At 40.1% G+C, this 13,957-nt stretch overlaps 1 non-coding gene across 1 annotated transcript; it reads right to left on the bottom strand.

Annotated features, from left to right (window-relative positions):
* Window positions 1-2,776: 2,776 nt before the first annotated feature.
* Window positions 2,777-2,884, bottom strand: LOC122293842. The gene has a single exon (XR_006237372.1). It is a non-coding gene; the product is annotated as a small nucleolar RNA R71 (small nucleolar RNA).
* Window positions 2,885-13,957: the final 11,073 nt, after the last annotated feature.

The following is a 13,957-nucleotide window of genomic DNA, read 5'->3' as shown; positions in this document are numbered from 1 at the left end:
TGATCTTTTTGGCCTACTGTTGTAACTTGTTGTGTAGTGAACTCATGACTTCATATCGTGGCTTGACGCTTTCTTCTTTTGTTGTACATTATTCCTTAATAAAAATTTTCTTTCCTCCTTTTTTTTGTAGCAAAGTGAACTGCTAGAATTTCAGGTCGGATGGGGATCGAAACGCCGTTCTTCCGGGTGCCACGGCTTACCTCACTGGCATTGGAACTCTTAGTCTTGCAGTGCCGAATGTCACCGACCCTTGCTATCTCACAACAGCCTTAGGCAAAGGGTTGGGCTGAAATGCACACCTCCTATCCTTTATCCAGATTGCTTGGGCCTTGGCCTTGCTGATGAAGCGCTAAAATTGCATGATTAAGTTACTTAAGCGAACAAATTGTTTAATAAAAAATGATTTAAGTACTTAATTATGCAATAGATCACATTACTTGAGTCAATTGATAAATTCTAGTATTTTGGTGCTTAAAAAGATTTATAATGCAATTGTTTCACATGAAAATAAATATTTCATTTTTATTCCTCTCATAACAGGGATAGTTTGGGCAATACACAGCAAAGATATCATTCAAGTGTGAATGCACACATGCAGCAGACCAAACATTCGGACAGCAGAGGAAATGGAGAGGGCAGCCAATCACGCAGGAAGAAATTCACGCCGAAAGAGCAGGGGAGAAAGGAGTGCTTAGCTTTACTTTATTTTATTTATTTCGTGCCAGACAGTTTTCGAGCCTTTTTAACATTTTATTTTTTCGGTTCCACACTTAGACCTAGGGAGTAAGAGGTAGCTTTCTTTTTGGTTTTAGACTCTTAGGCGGCAGTTTTTGTTTTTTAGTTATTTTTCTTTTTCGGCTTGGACTTGATAGCTGGTTTCGGTTCCGTGAGCTATTTGGCTTTTGCTTGGCTTTTTCGTTGAGGATAGGGGGACAGCTATTGGCTTGAATTATTTTTTCGTTTTAGGCAAGAGCAGGCGGCTTGCTGGGCAGGAAGGAGGGGCCTTCGTTTGGACGCAGCAGGCAGTTCAGACCTGGAGGCAGCAGAGAGCAGGGAGCTTTTGAGTTTTATTTCTACTTTTCGGTTTTACACCAGCAGGGGGTTTTATGGCTTTTTCTTCTTTCATTTTTTTTTTTTTTTTGCTTTTCGTTTAGGGAGAGCAGCAGACAGATCTGGTCATTTTCGTTGCAGAACGGGGGAATTTTCGGTAGCCTTTTGGCATGCTATTTGTCTTTCACCCATTAGTTTTTATTGCTTTTCGTTTCAGTCATTCGGCGCAGCTGGTGTTGAATTTATTCCATTCTTGCTTTGCTTTTAGACAGAAGTGGCAGCTTCATTTTAGTTTTCTTAGTTATTTATTTATTTAGTCTCGTTTGTTTTATTTCTTTGAGCTGATATTTTATAGACTATTTATTTTTCATTCTAGGGTTTATTAGTTGGTATTTTCTTAGTTTTTGATATGGCTTCACTTAGATTAATTTTTATTGTTAGAAATATCATGTGTAGCTAATTTTAAGCTTGGGTTGCGGAATGGGGCGTGATTTGTTTTGGATTTTAGATCGATGCAATATTTTGTTGATAATGTTGATTTCACTAAGTTACTAGTTGGAATTAAATTGAAAATAGATTGAAGCTCTTGCTCTTGTTTTGTTGTTGACGTAAGGCACATCAAAAGCTTGAAAATTATCAAGGCTTCTCTCGTTTGTTTGTTAATGTGTGTTCGGCTAGTAGAATAGAAAATCCCTTAGGAAAATATTGCAAAACTTGAGCTTAACCTTTTTATCTTCCGATTATCAATGCCTTGATTGGGTTGTTAATCGAGAAAATTATCTAGAATCCAAAATAAAGAGAGTCCCAAACCCAACCCAAGTGTTCGTTAATTTGTTTTTATTTTAGAAACTCTAATTTCAATTTCGATTATCTTTTTGCATTGCATTTTAACTTTATTTTCATCTCTCATACTCGATTCACTTGTTACTCACAAATCTTTTATACGCTTTGATAACCCATTGTCCCTGTGGAATACGATCCTGGACTTATCCTTGATACAACTTGACACTTCTACACTTGGAAGCACATTCGAAACCGAGTCAAGTTTTTGGCGCCGTTGCCGGGGACAACTGGTGCTTATCAGAGCATTCTCTTTTTCCTGAGAGGACGTTTATGGAGCTGTGAACCTCTTCACAGCCTGGGTGATATCTTTACCTTTCATTTTTCTTGTTTACTTTTATCTTGTTTTGTGCTGAACTTGCATGTCTGGTTGGGCTAGAGATAGCACATAGACTTGCTAGGACTGAATTATCAACCTCATCATCGAGTGCATCATCTGTTTCTCTTAATTCAGCATTTGAATCATCATTTGACACTCATAGTAACATGGCTGAAGAAGAAGGACACAATGATAGGGAAATGGTAAATCCTAATAGGACACTTAGAGAATATTTATATCCTGTTAGGACCACCACTCCATCATGCATCATTACACCTTTGAATGCTCATAATTTCAATTGTAAACCTGGAATGATACCATTAATTCCACATTTTCATGGCTTAGATGCAGAAAGTCCTTATTTGCATTTAAAAGAATTTGAAGAGGTTTGTTCTATATTCATGGACCGGACCTGCACTGAGGAGGTCATTAGACTAAAATTGTTTCCATTTTCCTTGAAAGATAAAGCTAAAACATGGTTGAATTCATTAAGACCTAGAACCATAGGCACTTGGCAGGAGATGCAAACAAGATTTTTGAAAAAATTCTTTCCAATACATAGGACAAATGCTTTGAAAAGACAGATCATGAATTTTTCTCAAAAGGATTCTGAAACTTTTTATCAATGTTGGGAAAGGTTCAAAGATCTATTAGATTCATGCCCACACCATGGTTATGAACATTGGCGTGTGATTAGTTTTTTTTATGAAAGTTTGACACCTAAAATGCGCCAATTTGTACAAACCATGTGTAATGGAGAATTTTTTGACAAAGAGCCTGAGGAGGCATTTGAATATTTTGATTATCTTGCTGAAAATGCCCAATCTTGGGACACAACTAATGTGCATGATAGGTCTAGGCAAGTTGAGTCTAGTCATGGAAAATATACTTTAAATGAAGATGATGATTTGCGTGCTAAATTAACATTGTTGTCTAGAAAAGTGGAAGCCATGGAATTGAAGAAAGTAAATGAAGTGCATGCTGTCCCTAAATTTTCTGAGAAGTGTGGCATATGTGAGGATCGTGAGCATTCAACTAATGAATGTCCCACGATCCCTGCTTTCAAGGAAGTATTGTTGGACCAATCTAATGCTGTAAACATGATACATAAACCATATTCTGGTCCTTACTCTAATTCTTATAATCCAGGATCGAGGAGCCACCCAAATTTCAGTTGGAGGGGTGACCAGCATGTAGCTCCAGCAACCTTGGCTCCGAGGCCCTCTCAACTCACAATTCAAGCACCTCCAATGCAAAAGAAGGGACTTGAAGATACGATTCAGCAGCTGAGTGTGACACTTCAACAGTTCATGCAAGGTCAAGCAACACTCAACAATCAGAATTCATTGGCAATTAATGACATGCGGAGTTCCCTCACAAGGTTAACTACATCTTTAAGTACCCAAGAGAAGGGTAAATTTCCTGCACAGTCACAACCAAATCCACAAGGGCAGCCTCATCAAGTGCAAGCAATAAGTGAGGATCCTAACTTAAAGTCGGTCAAAGCAGTGACTACTTTAAGAAGCGGTAAGGTGGTAAACACTCCAGCACATGAGCCATACAATTCTGGTAAGGCTTCTAACCCTTCTAATAAAGATGGAGAGCATGTGTCTGATGAGCATGAGAAAATTCATTGTCCTATACCTGCTCCTTTCCCTCAACGATTAGTTTCGTTGCATAAAGATAAGCATCTTGCTGAAATTCTTGAGGTTTTTAGGCAAGTTAGGATTAACATCCCTTTGTTAGATGCTATTCAGCAAATTCCTGCCTATGCAAAATTTTTAAAGGATTTATGCACTGTGAAAAGAAAATTAAATGTGCATAAGAAAGCTTTCCTTACTGAGCAGGTTAGTGCCATCATTCAGAGTAATACACCACCTAAATACAAGGACCCTGGAGCACCTACAATTGCTTGTGTAATAGGAAATTCAAAAATTGGTCACGCTTTGTTGGATCTTGGTTCAAGTGTCAATTTATTGCCTTACACTGTGTATGAACAGCTTGGTTTAGGTGAACTGAAATCCACACCTATCATTTTGCAACTTGCTGATAGATCAATAAAAATGCCTAGGGGTATAGTTGAGGATGTTTTGGTTCAAGTTGATAAATTTTACTATCCTGTGGATTTTGTGGTGCTTGATATGAACTTGTCAAATCCATCTACTTTCCAAGCTCCTGTAATTCTTGGTAGACCATTTCTTGCTACATCTAATGCATTAATTAATTGTAGAAGTGGAATTTTGAAATTGAGTTTTGGAAACATGACATTGGAGCTGAATATCTTTAATACTTGCAGGCAACCTCAGGATTTGGAAGAAGTCCAGGAAGTTAATTTGCTGGAAAATATCATTGATGAGGATTTTCACTTGAATCATTCTTCCACTGATTTACAATTGTCATTAGAAAGTATTCTAAGTGATGTGAATATACTTAATGATACTTCTAATATTTCTTTTGCAGGGATTGGTCATGAGGTGCTTTGGCAACCAATGTTTGAAAAGTCGCCACCTTGGGCAGCACCTATAAAACCATCTTCAGATAACAGACACCATTTCATTGGAGTACTCAGGACACTCGAAAATTCAAATCTGAGGTTGAATAATTTTTTTTATGATGACCTTCACTTGTTTAAATATTGCTCTGACCAAATGTTTCGAAGATGTTTAGCCAACAAACACATCCAAAGTAAGATTTTTGATCCTGGTAAGTTAAGGTTTCGGTGGAGTGGGCCTTATTTGGTTAAAAAAAGTTTTCCCTCATGGTGCTATTGAGGTTGCACCTGAAGAACCTACTTTGCATTTGCTTGATCCTAATTGATGGTTCTTGATCTATCCATTTCTTTTCATTTTTTTCTTTTGTTCTTCAGTTTTTATTTTTTTATTTTTATTTTTTTTGGTTGCATTCCTTTCAAAGTTATCCAGGTACTTCCTTTTCCTCTTTCCTCCAGTTTTTCTTCAAATTTTCGGTTCTTCTGTTAGTTGTTTTGCCCCTTAACTACTCTCTTTGTGTAAATTCTTTCGCTTCTCTTGCACCATTGAGAACAATGCTACAATCTAGTTGGGGGGTGGAAGAGAATTTAATTTTCTGTTTGCATACCTTACACTTATGTTGGTCCACTTTGGGAGGAGTGTTAGTAATGAGTTGAAAGCAGATTAAATCTCTCATTCTTGAATTTTACATGCTGGAAAGTGATCCAAAGAAAAATAAATAAATAAATAATAATAAAATAAAATAAAATAAAAAAATCGGATCCGTCCGTGACCTGACAAGTGTAGCTGGAGATTTGAAAAAAATCGCATGATGTTGTTGACAAACGAGATTGGAGGCTCCGAGTTTCTAAGAAATGTCATTTTCACCGAAAAAAATCACATTACTTTTTGACTTGGATGACAGCTCGTCTGGTTCTTTATGCTATCTCTATAAAATCAGTCCTGAACTTCATCAAATCCGCATCAAGTTTTCTTCTCATCTCTATAACTCATCTGCATTCTGTCAACATTCTCGTTTTAAGCCTTCTATTCCCTTGTCAATGGCTCATTCTTCTAACATTTCTCTAGATCCATCCATGAGGCATTCTGCATCTCAACCTCCTATCCTTTCTGCAGCTACCATTGGTGCCATGTTGCAACAAGAGAATACGAGTATGGCTAATAAGTCAGACTCCGATGCTATCTATGACTTGGTGAGTCTTGGGACTCGCTACTCATCCTCCATTGTTGCTTTTTCCCAGCGGGTACAAGCCAAAAACCATGAGGTTGAAAGGCTTAAAGAACAAATTGTTGTACTTCAACGAATTGTTCAAGAGTCTCACATAAGGGAAGGAATCATTCGGCAGGAGAATAAACGGTTGAAATCTCTATTAGATTCTTCATTCCGCTTGCCAGTTCCCATGAATAGGGATGACATGATACTATATGAAGAGAATGAGCGTCTCAAGCAGGAGGCTAAGAACCTCAAGTTTATGTAAAAAAAAAAAAAACATTTTCTTTCTTGCTTGTTTTGCATTTTGTTTATTTTGTTTTGAGTCCACTACTCTGGAGTATCTGTTTGTTTTGTTTTTCTTTTTTTTGCTTTTTGTGTTTTTAACTTTGACAGAAATCTACTCCTTGTGTACGTTCGAATATCTCAGGTGAATTTTTTCCTCTCTGTTTAATCATTTTCGTCTTAATATATGTTCTACAGTGTTTATTTTGCTCCAATTCATGTCTGTATAACATACATCATCAAACATTCAACTGCTGAACATTGAGGACAATGTCACATTTAGTTGGGGGGAGGGTTTTCTGTTAAAAATGTGTTAAAAAAAAAAGAAAAAAAAAAGAAAATGATTTGTTGAGGTCATGGAACATGTGGAATGTAGTGCAAATATGAGTATATGTCAAAAGAGGGATTTATCCATTTTATTTAGTTATTAAACCAAGGGAAAGATGTTAAAAGTTTTGCTAAAACACACAACACATACCCGGAAGGCCTAGAAAGACTACATTGAGTCATTGTTGGTTGATTTACACTTCAATTGTTTGAGACTCTAATGAACCATATCCTAATGGCTTAGGAAGAAATTTGAAATGAATTAAATGAGAAAAGGGACAAGCCAGGGATCTAAACAATAAAAAAAAAAAAAAAAAAAAAAAACAAAAACAAAAATTACGTTTGTGTAGTGGAAAAGGCTGCTTATTACCGGGGTTCTTACAAAAAAAAGTAGGCGCCTTTCAAAGTGTAATAGCGTGAAAGCCGCCACTACAATGGTTTTGAATTAGAGTAAGACCATGTGGTTTTCTCAGATTGGTTGTTGTGATTGAAACTGTTAATGTCTCTTGGTAGTCAATCTTGGAATTCTAACCCCATTTCCATGCACTTGAAAGAAAGCAAGCTTTGTTACATGTAATTCCCTTGGTTGATTGACTAAATTGTGTATAAATCTCTCAGTTGATACAAAATTCAGTTTAATCTATCTCCAGTGTTCTTAAACTCAACAAATCTATTACATAGCATGTGATTTTTGGATTTTCTGAAATTGTAGTTGGTAATCTCACATTTGCATGAATTCGTTCGCTTTATTTGCTAGAGTCTAGCAAAAAGCTAGTTGGGGGGTGTGATGAAGCGCTAAAATTGCATGATTAAGTTACTTAAGCGAACAAATTGTTTAATAAAAAATGATTTAAGTACTTAATTATGCAATAGATCACATTACTTGAGTCAATTGATAAATTCTAGTATTTTGGTGCTTAAAAAGATTTATAATGCAATTGTTTCACATGAAAATAAATATTTCATTTTTATTCCTCTCATAACAGGGATAGTTTGGGCAATACACAGCAAAGATATCATTCAAGTGTGAATGCACACATGTAGCAGACCAAACATTCGGACATCAGAGGAAATGGAGAGGGCAGCCAATCACGCAGGAAGAAATTCACGCCGAAAGAGCAGGGGAGAAAGGAGTGCTTAGCTTTACTTTATTTTATTTATTTCGTGCCAGACAGTTTTCGAGCCTTTTTAACATTTTATTTTTTCGGTTCCACACTTAGACCTAGAGAGTAAGAGGTAGCTTTCTTTTTGGTTTTAGACTCTTAGGCGGCAGTTTTTGTTTTTTAGTTATTTTTCTTTTTCGGCTTGGACTTGATAGCTGGTTTCGGTTCCGTGAGCTATTTGGCTTTTGCTTGGCTTTTTCGTTGAGGATAGGGGGACAACTATTGGCTTGAATTATTTTTTCGTTTTAGGCAAGAGCAGGCGGCTTGCTGGGCAGGAAGGAGGGGCCTTCGTTTGGACGCAGCAGGCAGTTCAGACCTGGAGGCAGCAGAGAGCAGGGAGCTTTTGAGTTTTATTTCTACTTTTCGGTTTTACACCAGCAGGGGGTTTTATGGCTTCTTCTTCTTTCATTTTTATTTTTTTTTGCTTTTCGTTTAGGGAGAGCAACAGACAGATCTGGTCATTTTCGTTGCAGAACGGGGGAATTTTCGGTAGCCTTTTGGCATGCTATTTGTCTTTCACCCATTAGTTTTTATTGCTTTTCGTTTGAGTCATTCGGCGCAGCTGGTGTTGAATTTATTCCATTCTTGCTTTGCTTTTAGACAGAAGTGGCAGCTTCATTTTAGTTTTCTTAGTTATTTATTTATTTAGTCTCGTTTGTTTTATTTCTTTGAGCTGATATTTTATAGACTATTTATTTTTCATTCTAGGGTTTATTAGTTGGTATTTTCTTAGTTTTTGATATGGCTTCACTTAGATTAATTTTTATTGTTAGAAATATCATGTGTAGCTAATTTTAAGCTTGGGTTGTGGAATGGGGCATGATTTGTTTTGGATTTTAGATCGATGCAATATTTTGTTGATAATGTTGATTTCACTAAGTTACTAGTTGGAATTAAATTGAAAATAGATTGAAGCTCTTGCTCTTGTTTTGTTGTTGACGTAAGGCACATCAAAAGCTTGAAAATTATCAAGGCTTCTCTCGTTTGTTTGTTAATGTGTGTTCGGCTAGTAGAATAGAAAATCCCTTAGGAAAATATTGCAAAACTTGAGCTTAACCTTTTTATCTTCCGATTATCAATGCCTTGATTGGGTTGTTAATCGAGAAAATTATCTAGAATCCAAAATAAAGAGAGTCCCAAACCCAACCCAAGTGTTCGTTAATTTGTTTTTATTTTAGAAACTCTAATTTCAATTTCGATTATCTTTTTGCATTGCATTTTAACTTTATTTTCATCTCTCATACTCGATTCACTTGTTACTCACAAATCTTTTATACGCTTTGATAACCCATTGTCCCTGTGGAATACGATCCTGGACTTATCCTTGATACAACTTGACACTTCTACACTTGGAAGCACATTCGAAACCGAGTCACTTGCCCTAGGCCTCTAGGTTCATGGATGGATGAGGTCCACAACTCTCGGTTGTGTTGCTGTCCTGATTTCTTTATCGTGGCCTTTGGGCAACCAAAGGGGGTGAGGTCCGCACTTCTCTGGGGAGAAATTGGGCGGCCTTCGGCTAAGCCTATTTCCTTATTCCATGAGGAAGTAAGTTATTCGGGAAATTTGTTACTGGACTCACTCCTGCCTGTTAATGCCTGCGAGAAAAGTAAGTCTCCATCTTCAAATGGCTGAGGACCGCTCACACTTCATCGGGTAGGGGTCAGAATGCTTCAAGCCAAACTGCCCATTCTGTCCCTCTAGGAGGTAATTCGGATAGTACTACAACCGATCCGCTCCTTCACCTCGATGAGGGTCATGGTAACTATTCTAGCCGCCATGGGGTAGGTTCCACTCTCCTAGACGAGGAGGTTGAGCTTCTCGCCCACCTATCATCCTTTGTCGGGAGGTAGGTTGTTCAGGCAATCTATTACTAAACCCACTCTTGCCTATTGACATCACAGGAAAGGTTAAGTTTGGCTCAGGCTAGTGCTGATCCCACACTTCATTGCAAGGGAGGTCGGGATAAGTTATTTCGGTGGCCATGGGGCTGGTTCTGCTCTTTGCCGTGGGGAAAATAAGGCGGCCTTTTGCTCAACCTATTTCCTTGTTTTGCAGAGAGGTAAGTTGTTCGAGCAGCCTGTTACTGAACTCGCTCCTGCCTATTAATGCTTGTGAGGAAGGTAAATCTGCTCCTTTAGGTAGCTGAGGACTAACCCGCACTTCACCACAGGAGGGGCAAGGCAACCTTTAGGCCTACCTTTCCCTTTGGCACCTTACGGGGGAGGTAATTCAAACGGTATTGCGACTGATGGGCTCCTTTGCTCCAACGGGGATTGGGGTAGGTATTCAGGCTACCTTGGGGTAGGTCCCACTCTCCTAGAAGAGGAGGTTGAGATTCCCGCCCACCTATCATAGCTCGTTAGGAGGTAGGTTCTTCTGGTAGTCTATTATTAAACCTACTCCCACTCGTTGACATTGCAGGAAAGGGTAAGTTTGGGTTAGGCTGGTGCTAATACCACACTTCATCACAGCAGAGGTCGAGGTAAGTTATTGGGGTGGTCGTGGGGCCGATTTTGCCCTCCGCCACCAGGAAAATAGGGCGGCCTTTGGCTTAACCTATTTCCTTATTCCTCTAGGAGGTAAGTTGTTCGGGCAGTCTGTTACTGATCCCACTCCCTCCTGTTGACGCTCATGTGGAAGGTAATTAATTGAAGATTTTCCTTAGAAGAGAGTCACGTTGACGAAAGTTGCGTTCCTAAATTTTAACATTAAAGCACAACACTTCTTTCATTAGGCATCTCGCAAGGAATTCATGGAAACATAACTTTAGAATAACTAGACTGATTCTGGCAATAAAACTTGCATAGGTGTTCAGCATTCTAGAGGTGTGGCAGTTCATTCCCTTGAAAGTCCTTGAGTCTATAGGCATTTGGGTGATTGGCCGCAGAGACCCCATATGGGCCTTCCCAACGGGGTCCCAACTTTTCCCGATCCCGTGTCGTTGTTCCTGTTTCCTTGAGCACAAGGTCCCCAACTACGAATGTCCTTGGACGCACCATCTTATTGAAGCATCACTCTGCCCTTCTCTTGTTAGCCACTAACCTTACTGCGGCCTCTAACCTAACCTTTTCTAACAAGTCCACCTACTCTTCGAGTTTCCTATCGTTGGAAGACTGGTCAAAGTCTGCACCCAGTATGTGGGGATCCCAATCTCCACCGAAGGCATCGCCTTGTGGTTGTATGTGAGGGTAAAGGGTCTTTCTCCTGTCAGCATCCTTGTCAGCATCCTCATTGCTTTTCCAGCCAGAGTTCTTCCACTTGAATGGTGATCGTAAATTCCCTCATACATCTCCGACAACATATACTAGGCTTCTTCTAAGGAGATGCACCTCAAGAGCGAAGCCGAGTGCCCTTTTTGGTATAGAACCCCTTCAATCAACGTGTACCTTGCGATTTTACCTCTAACCTTCCTGGCTTCCTATCGATCCTCGGGTAGCTCATCATTGTCCAAGTACTTGATGATGTCCCTTGCCCAGTCAGGAGCTTTAGGTTGTACCTCTATCACCTCAATTCCCACAATAGGTATCTCGACCATTCGTGTTACCGTTTGCTTTGGTGGGGGGAGATCTTCCTGCCCGGAGGCTGCACACACCAGCTTATTCGCCTTCTGGTTCTTGAATTTGAAAGTACTTGAAGTGGGAGCACTTAGTCTTCACCAACGCTAAATACTTTCATAACTTATCACATTTTATAGCAAATTCCCCTCGCACTTGATTGATCACTATTGGGAGTCGGCACACACATCTATTTCCATAGTGCCTAAAGCTTTGGCGACCGCCAATCCCGACAACAAGGCCTCGTACTCTGCTTTGTTGTTTGTAGTCTTGAATGCCAAGTTAATTGGGTAATTATGCTTCTCCCTCTCTGGTGTGATGATATGCACCTGTAATCCCCCTTCAACCCAGAAAGATGAGCCGTCAATTAAGACTTTCTAGGGCTTTAACGGTGATGCATGCTCAACTTCGCTAGGGACGCCAGTAAACTCAACTATGAAGTCTGCCAACGCTTGTCCCTTAATAGCAATGCATGACACATATTCGATGTTCAACTCGCTTAACTCCACCACCCAGTTCATGAGTTGACCCGATATGTCCGGCCATTGTAGTATCTTCTTGAGGGGAGCCTCTGTGAAGACCTTCATTGGGTGAGCCTGAAAGTAGGGGTGTAGCTTGCACAAGGTGACTACAAGGGCAAAGGGAAGTTGCTCTGTACTGGGGTACCTAGCTTCACCTTCTCGAGATTTGCTTCAATTCCACACTAGGACATCATGGACCCCAGAAACTTTCATGATCTTTCGCTGAAAGCACACTTTGCTGGATTTAGCTTCATCTGGTACTGTCTCAATATAGCAAAAGCCTCCCTTAAGTCATTCTGATGTTGTTTCATGGTTCCACTTTTAACCAATAGGTCATCCATATTGCGGCCTACCTGACTTTTCCACATGCGATTGACCAACGTTGGTACGTGGCTCTTGAGTTTTTTAGCCTAAAGGCCATCGCCGTGTAGTAGTACTGGCTGTGGTCGGTGATGAACGAGGCTTTTTACTCGTCCTCAGGCTTCATACAAATTTGGTTGTACCCAAAGTACGCGTCCATGAAACTTAACATTCGATGGCCCACCGTGGAGTCAACGATAAGGTCAATATGAGGAAGCAAGAAACTATCTTTCGGGCACGCATATTGAGGTCAGTGAAGTCAACAAACATCCTCCATTTACAGTTGGGCTTCTTTACTAGCACTACGTTTGACAGCCACTCGAGATAGCAGGCGGTCGACTTCTTCTATAATGGCAATGTTCTTTTCTATGCTAAAATTTTGACGCTTCTGATGGACATGTCCATGCTCGGATAGTGTTGGATGATCTCAGGCATGTCATCATGGCCCCAAGCAAAGACATCCTGATGTTCAACAAGAAGCTGCCATAGGGCATTTTGCATTTCCAGCGTCATCTCGCTCCCAATCCTTGAGGTTGCTTCTGGTCAATTAGGGTCTAAATGAATGAACTCCAATGGCTCATTCGGATCCAGGTTCTTAAGTGTTTTTTTGTCTCGAGCTTTCTTCTCTGTCGAGGGGTGTTTAGGCGACAGTGGCAAGGTGCTGTTCTAGGCTCGAGGGTGGACGACTTTTATCCCGATGCCCGAAATCACCTTTGAGATGTCTCCTTTTTCTTTTCCAGGAATCTCATCTCCTTGTGGAGACGCCTCCATGCTTATTAGGACTGGTCACCTCCGACACCCGAGGAGCCTGGAACGAAATGTCTCAGGCGCACGAAGTACACGTAAGACCTACACAGATCTTTACTCGAATCCCACAAATGGTGCCACTATTAATGTGATGTTTCATACACCCTTGGCGGGGTCCCAAGGACTCTGGCCTTCAATGATGGGCCTACAAAACACTAAGGTAAGTGTTCTTGGATGTTTGCAAATAAGCTTTTAGATTGAGAGAGAATGGGAGAATCAGAGAGCCTTCCTCGTACCTGGATATGGCTATTTATAATGGTGCCTGAGGGGAGGAACATATCCTTTCTATTTTTGTGGGGCCCTCACTCTTGTCATAATTCTCTACCATAACTCTCACTAAGGTGGTGAGCTTCAGTGGTGGCACCATTAATGTGGCGCATGGCTCGGGCAGAACTATCATTAATGCGGTCGCTTCTTAACTGGCCTTATTCTAAACTGCCTTCATCTTATCAGTCCGATTTCTGGGGTAGAAGGATCAATCGCTCCTTTTTCTTGATCCTATCTCGCCAGGTTTGATCTCCAATGGGGGTGGGCTATATAGTATCTGGGTGGCTTGTCACATCTGTTCCTTTGCCAGCTGTAAACTTGCAAACGGGTGTCTGTAACCTAACCCGGGTTATCGGGGGCCAGTGTTTAGGGTTTTGGTAAATGAGGGTCCTTAATGCAGGGGGGGAGAAAACCCCCTCACACTAATATATTATATATGTTTGAGTGTGAGCATATTTCTAAATAAAAACACTGCTTCCATATATGGGGACCAAATCAAGCAAAAGGAAATTTTCCAATAAATGTATTGTCCGACACCTGATCTCTTCCATTCATGATTTCGTGGCACAAAAGCAAAGGTACACTTTTGCTATCAAACTTCAAGGCAGTTTGTCAAACTCTATTTGCTAAAGATCAAGTCAGATTTTGTAATGGAACAACAGAGCATGAAGACCAACTCTAATCCTAAAGGTTATTTCTATAGGGGGATGGTGCGACTAAAATAGTTTGCTAAAACCTAATCAATTGATTGTTTGCTAGAAA

This window comes from Carya illinoinensis, chromosome 1 (genome assembly GCF_018687715.1).
Source record: "Carya illinoinensis cultivar Pawnee chromosome 1, C.illinoinensisPawnee_v1, whole genome shotgun sequence".
Lineage (NCBI taxonomy): Eukaryota > Viridiplantae > Streptophyta > Magnoliopsida > Fagales > Juglandaceae > Carya > Carya illinoinensis.
The sequence above is the reverse complement of the archived record's forward strand: the minus strand, read 5'-3'. Positions and strand labels throughout refer to the sequence as shown.